Source organism: Andrographis paniculata, unplaced genomic scaffold, assembly GCF_009805555.1.
Source record: "Andrographis paniculata isolate CXL003 unplaced genomic scaffold, ASM980555v1 Contig69END, whole genome shotgun sequence".
Classification (NCBI taxonomy): domain Eukaryota; kingdom Viridiplantae; phylum Streptophyta; class Magnoliopsida; order Lamiales; family Acanthaceae; genus Andrographis; species Andrographis paniculata.
Genome location: NW_026137605.1, coordinates 3,028,761 through 3,043,656, shown reverse-complemented (window position 1 = coordinate 3,043,656; position 14,896 = coordinate 3,028,761). Strand labels below are relative to the sequence as shown.

General features: G+C 41.0%; 1 long non-coding RNA gene and 1 pseudogene across 1 annotated transcript; one reads left to right on the top strand and one right to left on the bottom strand.

The window, feature by feature from the left end:
* The first annotated feature begins 2,190 nt into the window (after positions 1 to 2,190).
* LOC127263616 (AP-4 complex subunit epsilon-like) lies at positions 2,191 to 4,535 on the top strand (annotated as a pseudogene).
* A 278-nt stretch (positions 4,536 to 4,813) lies between these two features.
* Positions 4,814 to 5,568, bottom strand: LOC127263355 (uncharacterized). Its single transcript, XR_007841472.1, has 3 exons — positions 5,518 to 5,568; positions 5,406 to 5,453; positions 4,814 to 5,341 (listed from the first exon to the last, which is right to left on the bottom strand). It is a non-coding gene; the product is annotated as an uncharacterized LOC127263355 (long non-coding RNA).
* Positions 5,569 to 14,896: the final 9,328 nt, after the last annotated feature.

The following is a 14,896-nucleotide window of genomic DNA, read 5'->3' as shown; positions in this document are numbered from 1 at the left end:
GAAGGAAGAGAATCGTGCAGTCGGTTGGGATGGAAATAAGAGAGAAAGTGGTTGATTTGGTCCGATGGAAAGAGGAGAACCGTCCATTCGATTGCGATGGAAAGATGAGAGAAAGTGACTGAATTGATCAGATGAAAATGAGAGGCTGATTTGGTCGGATGAGAAGAAGAGACTGATTTGGTCGGATGAAAATGAGAGACTGAATTGGTCGGATGAGAACGTCCAATCGGTTAAAATAGAAAGTCCAGATAAAGAAATATAATAAATTGTATAAATATATATGTATATATTTATATTATACTTTTATTTAGTTAATTTTTCTTATGTATTACTAAAAAATTTATTCTCTAAAAAATTATATATATTGATATATTTAAAAATTCTAATTAAAATTTTAAAAATTATATTTTATAAATATTAATATATAAATTTAAATAAAAATAAATAGACCATTACGAGAGAGAATAGAGAAGAGATAAAATAAAAAAATATAAAATAAAAAATGTCTAACCCAAATTCATCGGATGAAAGAAGAGAGAAATAAAGAGAATGAATTATATAAATAATTTTTTTATTATTAAAAGAATATTTCTCTACAAGAAGTGACAGATCGAATTGGTCGGATGAAAGGATGAGAGGAAGAAAGAAAATTAAAAAAGAAGTGGCAAACCAAATTGGTAGGATGAAGGATGAGAGAAAGAAAAAAAAAAAAAGTGGCAGACCAAATTGACCGCATGGAAGGATGAGAGAAAAAAAGAGAATGAATTATATAAATATATTTTAGAGAGAGAAAAGAAAAGTGTTGACGGACCTATTCTTATAAGAGAAAATAGGAGAAGAGAGAAAAAAAAAAAAAAAAAAAGGACTGAATTGATCGGATGTAAAGAATCGGATGTAAGGATTAGAGAAAGAAAGAAAATAAATTAGATAAATATATAAATCAAATTTAGCATATGCAATACATCAAATTTTAGTTTTTTTAAAAAATATTTTTTATATTATATATTTTTTTAGTTTATTTAAATTCCGCATTACTCCCTCCGTCCCGCTGCAAGGTTGCCATTGACTTTTTGCATGTTGATCTTTGAATATTAATTATTATATCAAGACGCAGTACAAATCGAGAAAAAAAAGATAAGAATATGTTTATTAGTCTCTTATACTACCAATACATTCACATTTTTAGAGTAAATTATTTAAGGATATTTTTAATGTCAAGTACAATGACGCAAAAACCAAATAGCAACCTTGCAGCGGGACGGAGGAGGTATTAAAAAAATAATTCTCTACAAAATGAAATATTGATATGTTTCAAATTTCTAATTAAATTTTAAAAATTACATTATATGAATATGAATATATAAATTTAAATAAATAAATAAATAATATGAATATAGATATTTTGAAACAAAAAAGTTTGTCTCGTATCGGAAGGATTGGAGACAGCTGTCCAGAGAGAAGTCACTTGGCCTCAGCATATATCTACCAGACTCTTCTTCAGTAGGAAATCGGTTGGCCTCAAGAGAATTGGTCTCTAGCTCATAATATAAATATATTTTAGGAAGAAAATGACAAAACAAAATATTGACCGAATTAATCTTATGAGAGAAAGAATTAGGTAAGAAAGAAGAGATAAAAAAAAAAAAAAAAAAAAAAAGAACGGACGGATAAAAAAAGAAAAGAGAGAAACAAATAGAATGAATTATATATATTTTTTTTTTATAATTGTTCAACCAATCAATTTTTACTTTTTTTAAAATATTTTTTTATATTATACATTTTTTAGTTTATTTAATTTTGTATTATTAAAAAATTTATTTTCTACAAAATAATATATATTAATATTTTCAAATTTTTAATTAAATTTTAAATATGAATATATAAATTTAAATAAATAAATAATATGAATATAGATATTTTAAAGAAAAAAAAAAAAGAAATTGCAAACCCTGGTCGACGGTCGCTTCGAAAGGAGCTAAGAATGAGGAAGTGGGTTGGCATTGGAGACAGCCGGTCAACTGGAAGTAGGTAGGTTTCAGGATATGTCTACCATACTATTCTTCTTTATAAATTGGTTGGCCTCAGGAAAATTGGTCTCTGGAGGGTTGGTCGCTGGTAATATAAATATACTTTAAAAAGAAAATAAAAAAGAAATGTCAAAAAAGTATTAGCGGAGAGACAAGAGAGAAAATGAAAACAATTGGTACCGAGCAGCAAAAAACAATCGGTAGGGAGTTTGCGATGGAACCCCAGGGAGAATTCGGGCAGTCAAGGAGTTCCTAGACCTCATCAAATTTCATCGGCGAGGCTCAATCCAAGGCGGAGGAGGACCGCATTGTGTTACGCGAGATCGAGACTCTGAAATTGAGGCTATCCAATCCGAATACTACTAAGCTCAAGCTCAAGGAGTACATAATCCGTCCAGATGCTTGGCCATGACCCCTCGTTTGGGGACATCCATGCTGTCAAGATGACGCATGATGAGGATTGGCTACTTGGCGGTGACTTTGTTTTTGAATGAGGATCACGATCTGATAATTTTGATCGTATAGAAGGATTTGAAGAGCCATAACTATTTCGCGGTTTGCGCGGTGCTGAATGCAGCGCGCAAATTGATTAATGAGAAGACGGTCCCAGCAATTCAACTTTAGGTTGTGGAGTTATTGGGTCATCAGATGGAGGCAGTGTGGAAGAAAGCTGTGATGGCTGGATCAATTTCATCAGAAGTCCCCAGGTTCCGTACCCCACCTTATTTCAAATTTTCGGAAGGTGCTTATTCTACATTTGTGCATGACTCTTTGGGTTTATCTATGTTTAGAGACATTTGAATTATTCATCTTCTCTTCAAGAAATTGGTGATGGAGTGTGCCACTTGATTCTTGAACATAGGAAATGAGATTGGATTTCTCTCAAAGCAAAATTTGAAATTGGTTTATTTTTACTCATAATTATATGTGGAAATTTTGTTGATTAGAACACAAATCAACAAATAGTGAATTGACTTGATTATTGGAAGCCAAGTTATTAATCATTTCGAATTGAAGTCTCAGCTTGATTGAGAGTGGATGTTCCAGATTTGATGTTTGAAAGGCTTCCATAGATGTGAAATAAACGAGGCCATCTAATGTTAAAGATAGGAAAATAGTCAAACAATGACTTAAAAGTTGGTGTTTTCCTTGTATTCATTTTAATTATAGGAAAGGTGTTTAGAGATGATTTTGGTTGTATGAGTGATAAATTCATGTTTACAGTCGATATCTGTATAGATATTATACTAATGTGGAAATTTATTCATTCCTAAACTTTTTTTTTTCTTTTATTTAGCACATGCTTTTGGTACAGAGACTTTCTGATAATGATCCTCGTGTCATGGGAGCAGCACTTTGCCCCATTTTTGATCTTATTCTGGTTGATCCTGATGTATATAAGGATCTGGTGGCTAGTCTTGTTAATATTCTTAATCAAGTAGTTGAACGCATACTACCAAAGAGTTATGATTATCACCAAATGCTCCATTCATTCAGGTAACCTTGGGCTGTTTTCACGGTAATTCTTCCTTTTTTTTTTTTTCCCATGCTGCTATTGGGCAAGATCAGAATAAGGAGTGCGACTGGGTTCTCGTCTTGCTGTTATTATTTTTGTCATTAGATTCATACATTGTAGTTTGTTTACATGTGGAACCTAAGCTTAGTTCTCTTGACTTTATGATTGCTGTTAAGTAATTGGGAAAATCCTTCCTCTAGACCCCACAACACACTTGTGGTATAATGCATTTGTTCGTAAGAGATAAGTGTTGTACTGAATGACTGATAGATTAGATGATATACCCTTGTTGTGTGCGCTAACTGCAGCAATTTTTAGATTGTTTTGTAGTAAAATATCAGCCTTTTAAAATTGTTATCCTGCATATTTTTTCTTTTTGCTTTACATACTTTTATTCTTTCTACTTTACATAGTTTATTTTCATGTGTTAATAGATCAAGTTGTTGAAAATTCTTTCCATACCGGGTAGCGGTAACAAAAAAACTGGCAAACAAATGTACACTACAGTGGGTGACATCATGAGACGAATCAATTCAATAAGTAACATTGGGAATGCCATTCTTTATGAATGCATCTGATGTGTTTCGTCGTTACACCCCAACCCAAAGCTGCTTGAAGCGGTTGCTGATGTCATTTCAAAATTTTTGAAAGTCTGCATTTCTTCAACCGGATGTTATTTCTTTTTAATATTCAAATTTATGTTTTTTCGATTTGAATGCTAGTTTACATACTATGGGCATAGTGAGAGCCACAATCTGAAGTATCTTTGTATTGATGCTCTTGGTCGTCTGATAAAGATAGGTCCAGAAATAGTTGAACAACACCAACAGGGAAAGGATTTGTGGCCGCAAGGTCTGCTTTTTTTTAATTAAATTTTAAAAATTACAATATATGAATATATAAATTTATATAAATAAATAATATGAATATAGATATTTTGGCTAACCGGTGGGATGGATCCAGAGAGAAATAAAGTGAATCTGTTGATGTAATTTTTCAACAAAAATAAAGTAAAATTCAAAGATATTAAAAATATCCTTAAACTTGATTAATTAGTGCCTGAGATTAGGAATCTCTAAACACTGTAACGTACAGAAAGTAAACTGGAAAATAAAAGACTGAAATTTAAAGTGGTGATCCCCAAATCTGACTTTGCTTTGTTGAAGTTGATTGAAGATGCCTTGCCAAATGATGATCCAAATCCTTAAATATTCCCTGGGAAACCGTACTGAAAACCGTCACCCGAACGGTTACAACGTCTCATTCTCAACCGTCTTCCAACCTTTCTCATGCTGACACGTGTCCCCAGCAGACCAAAATTCCCTATATTTCACTCCTTGAGCCGACCACAGACCTTCCGCTCTTTTGGCCCGACTTCGTCCTTCGTCCGACCTACTTCTTCGCCCGACCCCGCTTGGGCCGACCTCCATATCAACCGCCCCCTGTCTTTGATCAAAGGCCTCCGCGTTTGTCCGACTCCTCCTTCTATCCGACCTACAGTTTACCCGACCTGCGGATATCCCATCTCGACGACTTTCCGTCTCGAGGACCTCCCGACTTGAAAACCTTCCGACTCATCGTCTTTCCGTCTTGCGGACCTCCCGACCTGAAGACCTTCCGACTTGAGGTCTTTCCGTCTTGCGGACCTCCCGACCTGAAGACCTTCCGACTTGAGGTCTTTCCATCTTGCGGACCTCCCGACCTGAAGACCTTCCGACTTGAGGTCTTTCCGTCTTGCGGACCTCCCGACCTGAAGACCTTCCGACTTGAGGTCTTTCCGTCTTGCGGACCTTCCGACCTGAAGACCTTCCGACTTGAGGTCTTTCCATCTTGAGGGCCTCCCGACCTGAAGACCTTCCGACCTGAGGTCTTTCCGTCCTGAGGACCTACCGACCTAAGAACCTTCCGTCCTGAAGACCTTCCGACTTGAGGTCTTTCCATCTTGAGGGCCTCCCGACCTGAAGACCTTCCGACCTGAGGTCTTTCCGTCCTGAGGACCTACCGACCTAAGAACCTTCCGTCCTGTATTTTCCTTAGAAATAAATAAATAAATTTATTTTCCTTGATTTCCTCACGGTGTCCTTCAGCCAGTTCAATCAACCCTATTGCCAGGCCCATTCTTCTTTTTACCTTGGGCTTTTAACCTAATTCTAAATTTCGTACGTAACAACTTGCCCGCCGCCAAGGGACTTTCAAACGCCATTTAACAATCAATGTTTGGAAGTTCATAAAGCACTACTTCCTTAGCAACTACACCAGTTACTGCAACACTCCTGGTTAACTTCCTTCTTCGCAATACAAGCCTGTGTGAATCACAATCCCAAAACATTCTAACTATGGCGAATCAATACATTCCTGCCCTTCCTTTCGACGGAACCCTTCCAGAAGGTCCATTTTCAGCCTCGAAAGTACTAACTCCGACGATCCGTCCATATTGCACTACTCCTGAAGATTCAAATCGGATGAGGGAAGTTTTGGAATCTCGCAACTCCTTGGCTATCAACAATCCCAACTACCAAGCAGTTCGCATCCGAGACAGCATCAAGACCCATCTCACAGACCCAAAAGATCTGTATCGTGCTTGGTATCGACGAGTAGCAGAACACTGCCAGACCCAATGGCGATCCCAAAAGATCGACCAAGCAATACTACTGTCCACCATGCCTATCAACCTGCATGAGAAGGTGCTGTTGGCCATGTCCGCCTTCTGGAATGCGGAAAATGGGACTTTCCTTTTGCCATCGGCCCCCTTTGGCCCAACTCTTATGGACGTGGCCATGATCGCACATCTCCCAGTCGTGGGTGAAGACCCTGTAATGGGAGCCCTAGATGGGCAGGAGCCATCAGAAGACCATCCGGGATGGTCTTTACAAGGTGTGAAGGAATGGGGTTGGACAAAGTTCGCAACCGACCAGCAAGGGGCTCCAGGGACTCCTGTAACCGACCGGGAGCATACTGCCTTTATCCTGTTCTGGCTTTGTAGGTACGTCATTGTTTCCCCTTCCAAAAGTGTTCTTCCTTCTCACCTCGACCTGGCCATTCATATTGCGTCAGGTCGGTTCTTCTCCCTTGGTACTCTATTTTTAGCCAATCTGTTTGAAGGACTCACCAGGGTTAGCCTTCGTTTAACAGATAACGATAATAGGAAATTAGACACTGCCGCGTCGGGTCCTTTTTGGTTTTTAGAACTTTGGTTCCGTCTTTACTTCCCCAACGCGTTTAACTTAGGATCTCCGCCCACTATGCCAACATCTGAAAAACATTTAGGATTAGTCCTCAACCGACTCTGCTCAGGACGCAATAAACTCCAATCTTCCGATCCCATAATAACCGCCATTTTAACAGATACCCGCAGTAACTCTCGATTTTCTATGTATAAAAAGTATGCGGGTTATGCTCCCGACCATTTTTGGCCCTTTCCAGTACCAAACCCGCTTCCGACTCCTGAGCCTTGTCCTCATCCCACCTATCCTTTCGCCTGGGACGTCGCCCTCAAACCCAGGTCTCTTTTTAGTAGCAAGAAACTTGATAAAAAAGGGCAGAAAACTTTTTACACTTTTAACTATGAACCTCAATTCATGGCGCGCCAGTTCGGCTGTTGCCAAGGTATCCCTGGACCCGTCGCGTGTCCCCAAATAATTTTTCAAAGTCCCGACCGACGAGTCCTTCCTAATTCAATCCCTTCTTATATCTCCCAGCTCACCACGTATATAATTTCCAATTCTTATATTCCTTTCCGCTCCAACCCTGAGATCGTAGATACTTTCAATGAATGGTGGTCGGTTGTATGGTCCCTGATATCCCCTGATGAGGGTCGGTTGCTGAACATACTCCTCCCCCCCCAAGGATTGGTTCTAGGGGCGGCGAGACATACTAGCACCCAACAACAAACAACCGCCCCGGGAATCGGATCTGGTGGTCCCACGCGCCAAAGAAAAACTTCCCAGCTGCAAACACCCCCGACCTCGGAGACCGACCAGCAAACACTAGCAGACCTTGGAATAAATAGGACGTCAGCAAGGACCCGACCCCGAATTGGTAATGTTTCTTAACACCGTGAACCAATTCACTATATCGTAACTTTGATTTTACTCATTTCATTCCCCAGAACCGACCTTGGTGACATCGACCATGCAACCGACGCCAGCACCAACCGACCATTCAATCGGGCCTTTGGTCCAGACCAATTTGCCAATGAGCAGTCGGGCGGAGGACCCGACGCGGAGGCAAACTCTTCCTCCCGTACCGAGGAGTGGTCGGGCCAGGCCCCCGACCAGGAGACAATCTTTACCAGCAGTGCCTATAGAACCAGTAAGTTCCTTTATCAGCAAGACTTAGGATTCGGATGATCAACCTTAATATATTTAACAACAAACATCTTCATGATTTTTCCACAGACACCTTCACCCATCCCATCAGCAGCAGGGGTCTCTTCTGACAGCGAGGGGACTACTTCCCAGATGGGTCGGCCGCCATACATGGCATCAGACTCATCTATGTCAAAGGAAGAACCAGCCGCCCTCGCCGAAGCTGACCCTCAAAACGACATCCCTGATGCTGCTGATCCCGAAATCGAAGGTGCCCCAGAGATCCTGGCTGCAGTGGCTCTAGAGGTAGCCGTCCAACCTGCAGCCGCCCTACCAGCAGCGGCGCTCCCTCTAGCCATCGAATGGCAGGCAGAAGAACCACCTGTGGCAGCCCAACCTCCAGAAATGGAAGAAAGGTCTTCATCCGATTCGGAGACTTCTGTGAATTTGGTAAGATTAGACCAATCCATGCCATAACTTTTCTTTCGAAAAACACTAACTGTTTCAAATACTACTTTCCATAGGGACCCAGGTCGGCACCTCAGCGACCATTCGCAGCAGCCGACGAGTCGGCTGCTGTTATACCAGCTGTCTGCCCAACTCGACCGACCTCATTGCTGCCCCCCTCACTGACAGCAGTCCGCCCAGAGGTACCACATATTTTCTCCGAACAAATTTGCAACTCCCTTGGAATATTTATTGACATTGTAGGACTTGCAGGGGCCTTCGGACTTAGCTGTCCTATCGACTGTTCCGGTTCCAGCGGAGGCCCAGACTGTGTTCACTGAGGCCATTAACCGTCCCCTGTCCGAATTAAGGTCCGACTTATTGGACAAGCTCATTCAGACGGTTGGTGGCCTTCTTTATTACACTCCAACGGAATCACCAGCCGTCCCCATTCTGCATCGGCTGATGGAAAGACTTACAGAGCTCAAACTGAAGTATTAGTCATTGGACTCCTGTCAGCCGAAACCCCCCAGCCCGACTTCGATCAAACAGCGCTGGAGAATTCTTTGGCTAAGACCCGAGAATCCCTCCAGCAGACTACTGGAAGGCTGGGTGGTCTCCTTAACACGAAAGCTCAAGTTGATGAAGCTATTCAGAAAAAGGAGGCAGAATTGCGGGAGCTGAGGAAAGAACAGTCTACCCTGGATAAGCAAATTATCAATGAGCAGCGTCTGATTGAGCAGTACACCAAGAATGAAGTTGAATTGGATCAAGAGCTGAAAACCCAAGCCCGATCCCAATTCATCATAAGATATCAGACGGCTGCCAATACCAGAAGGCTATCCAGGGATGAAATCAAATGGACCCATATAAAAACTGCCCTAGGGGCACTGTTGTAATACTTCCCCCTTTGTAACAACAATTGACTTAGTAATCCATTTTTTCTTTCTTCTCTCAAAACAAGGATCACCTTTCAATTCCCAGCTTTATAGGAAACGAAACAAACTCCTTCTTTAAAAGAACACTGTTTCTCACATTTTAAGAAACACATTCTAAGGCATATTCGAAAAATCAAAACACCTGACGTATTAACAAACATGGCGAGTGACCGACCTCATGTTCCATCAAGCAACTGGGAAGGTGTTCTCCAACCCTTCTTTGTGGGTAATCACCCTATTGGAGGCCATGCAGAAGACTTGTTATATATACTCAAGCAACTAGACTTCAAATTCCGATTCTCCCAACGAGGTAGAAGAACTATTCATCGCGTCATCCGCCTGATGGAAAAAATCATTGAGGGATATGAACCTCTTCGTGACATCCTCAGCCGCATTCCTGATCTCCATCATCACATGGAAATGATTGAAAATCATGCAGCAACCATACTTCCAGACCTTGGTTGGGATAACATATTTTCCAATCAACGAAAAGTCTTTTCAAGATTGCGTACCATTGTTGACCGTGAACATCAAGCCCTAACAGACATGCAAGCACGTACCCATCAAGATCTAGATGACATGCAAAGCCAATGGGAAAGGTACCGACCAGACTTGGAAGATCTTATTGAAGAAGAACCAGAGCTAATATCCACTCACTGGGATGAAAAGTCTGATTCAGAGACAGAAAATTTCTCACAACTACACGATGACTAACAGAAATGAACCTTCCAGTAGGTTCGAACCCCATAAATGGGTTCTGAATAATATTTTGTTTCAGGCAGTTTTGTTATCTGAAAAGGCAGGATAATACCTCTTCAGATATTTAGCATTAATACAATCATGTACTCTTCTACCTTCATGATTTACAATAATGAACGCGCCATTTCCAATATCTTTTTGAACAATGTATGGTCCTTCCCAATTCGGTGACCACTTTCCCAATTGATCAGTTTTCTTATATATAGGAAGAATGGTCTTCCAAACCAAGTCTCCTTTCTGGAACGTCCTGTGGAGAACTTTCTTTCCGTAACTCCTTGCTCTGATTTCACTCTGTTTCACACTTCGCCCTATTGCATGGAGTCGGTTAACATCCAAATCTTCTAACTGTTGCATCATAAGTTGTTGGTATTCCTCTGTAAGACCACTATCAGTAAATTCTGTTCGGCCAGATGATACTCGGATTTCGGCTGGTAAAACAGCATCTTGGCCAAATGTAAGTTGGTAAGGTGAGAACCCTGTGGCCGTACTTCTGGTATTCCTATGTGCCCATAAAGCCTGAGACAATAACAAATGCCACTTTCTCGGGTTCCCTTCAACCATCTTCTTTATAATCCCAATAATAATCTTATTTGCTGCTTCCGCTTGTCCATTGGCTTGGGGATAATAAGGTGAAGAATGATGTAGTCGGACACCAAACTCTGCTAAGAAACTAGAAAACTTTTCCCCAGTGAAAACCAAGCCTTGGTCGGTTGTTATAGACTGAGGAATACCATATCTATAAATAATTTGATTCAAAACGAAGTTTATCACTTCTTTCTGATCCACATTTTTCAAAGCAACAGCTTCTACCCATTTGGTAAAATAATCAGTCGCAACCAATATGAAACAATGATGTTTCGATGAGGCAGGATGTATCTTACCAATAATATCCATAGCCCATGATTTAAAAGGCCATGGTTTTACCAAGAATTGCAATTCGGTTACTGGCAGATGGTTTAAATTTCCATGTCTCTGACATTCCTGGCAGCCTTTTGCAAATTGTATGCAATCCTCAAAAATCTTAGGCCAAAAAAAACCCAAACGATGAATGGCCCATCTCATATTCAGACCTGCCCGATGAGCTCCACATATGCCACCATGTACTTCTGTCATTACCTCTAGAGCTTCTTTAGACCCCAAACATTTCAAAAGCAGACCTTCAAATGACCTCTTATACAAAATTCCATTTATTAATTGAAAACGTAAAGCTTTCAATCGTGTCGCAACCGAAACACTCGCACCTGGATTCTGTAAATACATGATAAGCTCTGTTCTCCAATCGGGCACTGTTTCGCAGTCGGGCTCCTGTCCGACAGTCTCCTGCTCGACCATAACTTCGCAGTCGGGGTCCTGTCCGATAGTCTCATGCCCGACCATAACTTCGCAGTCGGGGTCCTGTCCGATAGTCTCCTGCCCGACCGTAACTTCGCAGTCGGGGTCATGTCCGATAGTCTCCTGCCCGACCATAACTTCGCAGATCGGGTCTGTCTTTCCTTCTATGCCCGACTTGACCTCCGACCACATATCCTCCAGAATTCCTTTACATGCCCTTTGAGCCAATTCATCAGCACGTTGGTTTTCTTTCCTCGGAATGAACTCAATTATTACTTCTGAGATTTTTGTCAGTAACCGACTCACAATGTCCCTGTATCTGCGAAGATGAGGGTAATTGCAAACATATTGATTGTTTACCTGGTTGACTACTAATTGAGAATCCCCCCTTATGATTACAGACTGGACCTTCCTGGCAATTAAAGCCTCCAAACCCAAAATTAAAGCTTCATATTCTGCCGAATTATGGGTCATGGATTCCAATCGTAGTTGTAAGTTGATCTTTTGACCATCAGGTCCTTGCAAAAAGACCCCTGCCCCTGATTTGTTTCCAGAGGTAGAACCATCAAAGAACATCAACCATGTTCTGGTACTTATATAAGGCACACATCCGACCTGTAGATTATCCAGATATGATGAACAACTAAATGGTCGGACACTATCACAAAGAGAATACCCGACTTGTGAGAATTCTGCCAAGAAGTCGGCTACTGCTTGTCCCTTAATTGCCCTCAGCGGGGAATGTTGAAGATCGAAAGGAGCCAATTTGATGGCCCATTTCATGAGTCTGCCCTTCATAGTAGGTCTCTGTAAAATCAATTTGATGAGATCCACCTTTGATATGACCTCAACTCTTCTGGGCAGCAAATAATGCTCGAGTTTAGTGCAAGCGAAGACCAATGAATAACACATTTTTTCTGGCATAGTGTAATTCAGTTCTGGTCCTGTAAGGGTTTTACTGAGATAGTAAATTGCCCTTTCCTTCCCGTCATCACCATCCTGCGCCAATAAACAACTAACCACTTCATATGTATTTGCCAAATAAAGTTTGAGTGGCCGACCTTGTTTAGGAGGCATCAAGACTGGAGGGTGAACCAATGCCTGCTTGATAGCATCTAAAGCCGTTTGTTGGTCGGGACCCCATTCAAAGGCAATTTTTCCAGCTTTCAACAATTTAGTAATGGGTCTGACCTTGCCAGCAGCATTAGAAATGAAACGCCTCAAATAATTCACCTTACCCAACAGACTTTGGATTTCTTTAACCGTCTTGGGTGGCCGACTATCAAGAATGGCTTTAGCCTTATTGGCATCAATTTCAATTCCTCTCTCATGAACTAAGAATCCTAGAAAGCTCCCGGCTGATATTCCAAAAGCACATTTGGTTGGATTCATCTTCAACTTGTACTTCTTCATTCTTTCAAATGCCTCTTCAAGATCTCTCAAATGTTCGTCAAAACTGGCAGATTTAACTATAACATCATCAATATACACTTCCATAGATCTGCCAATTAAATCATGAAAGATTGAATTCATGGCTCTTTGGTAAGTTGCCCCTGCATTCTTTAACCCGAATGGCATGACTGTCCATTCATAAATACCCAAAGCCCCTGGGCATCTGAATGCTGTCTTAGGAATATCTTCTTCTGCCAAGAATATTTGGTTATAACCTGCATAACCATCCATCAGACTAAGGATTTTATGCCCTGCTGCTGCATCTATCAGCATGTCGGCCATAGGCATCACATATTCGTCCTTAGGGGTAGCTAGATTCAAATCCCTGAAGTCGATGCATATCCTTATCTTACCATTTTTCTTGACCACTGGCACAATATTAGCCAGCCACTCCGCATAACGGCAAGGTTGAATGAAACCCACTTTGAGAAGTTTTTGGATTTCTTCCTTGATTTGAGGCATCAGATCTGGACTCATTCGCCTTGGAGGTTGTTTGTAAGGTTTACAACCTTCTTTGATGGGCAATCGATGCTCTATTAGACTTCTTGTCAAACCAGGCATCTCTGAATAATCCCACGCTAAACAATCAATGTTGTTTCTAATAACTTCAAGCATCATTGTTTGTTGCTCTTTAGACAAATAACCACTTAACCTGATCACTTTTGGAACCAATTCGGTTCCTAAATTAAACTCCAATAACGGGTCTTGTGATGAAGCTGTTGGTTCTGTTTTTTCTAATAAGTCGGGCCAACGAAATTGTTCATCTTCTTGGAGGTGAACATCCAGAATCTCTTTATTATTTTCTACTTTATGTAATAACTGTTTTAAATAGAACTTATTAATAAGAGAACTACATACTTCTAAAGTTGTATCTTCCATAACAAACAACTTATACGGAAATGGGTGTGGCTTTATCATGAGCCATACAATAAAGGTGTTCTTTTAATAGAACATCGAGTTCTGGCCAGTGACTTTATAACCCTTGTTTGGGTATTCCCTGGCCATATACAACTGAGACATCGGAGCCAAATGACTAGAATAAAACACTGACTCTTCCACTTGTTCTGTTACGTCGAATGGGTTGTCATTCGCTTCCATTTTAAAGACCTGATTTCCTTCCCAGAACATTAACTGTTGGTGCAAGGTTGATGGCACACATTGAGAGGCATGAATCCAATCTCGTCCCAGCAAAAGAGAGTATGTAGTATCTGCGTCCACAATAAAGAAAACAGTGGAAATTTTCTTTGGTCCGACCTCAATTGTGGCAACCATCATACCTTCAGGCTTGGTCGGCTGCCCTGTAAAACTTGTCATTTCGAATTCCACAGGGGACAGATCATGAATTCCTTTCCCTAGCTTCTTGAGAGTCTTCAATGGCATAACATTAAAGACTGCTCCATTATCCACGAAAACCTTTGTGATTGGTTTCCCACAAATGTGAGCATTAACATACAGAGGTTTCAAATGGGAGTTCGCACCCTCTGGAATAGGAGGAAACACAATTGAAGGTGCTTCCGACTGAGGCTCAGAATCTGTAATCTTTGCCCACTCTGTTTCCTCTAATTCGTCATCTGCCAAGAATGCCCATAAAGTTTCGTCCATAGTATCATCTACCAGACTCGCCCACGTCGGTTCATCACTCATCTGGTTAATCTCTGTCATTCGACAAGGGATTCGTGGTCCCAGACGAGATTTAACAGATCTTGAATTTTCCTCTGTAGGTACCACTTCTTCCTTTGTCTTATCCCGAGATCGAGATTGAACCGTCAAAGATTCGATACGGAATTCTTCAAGAGATGGATTGATGTTGATTCGTTCACAATGTTGGCATCTAAAACCTTTAATTATTTCATCTGCCACACCTTTACCTTTCCCCAGTCCCGACGAACTTCTTTTGGTATGGTCGGAAGCGCCTAATCCGTCATTCGGTTGCTTTCCTGACCAGACCCGACTGGACCGACCAACTGGAGACTGAATGGTTACTCCCTGCTCGTTGGTCGTTTGTTCTGTAAAGATCCGAATGGACTGATCTCCTGCCAAGTGGTCGGCTGCTTTTTGTTCGTCGGTTAGTTGTTTTGCTGAAGGACCTCTTTTCCCATACTTTGCAGCATACCTGCG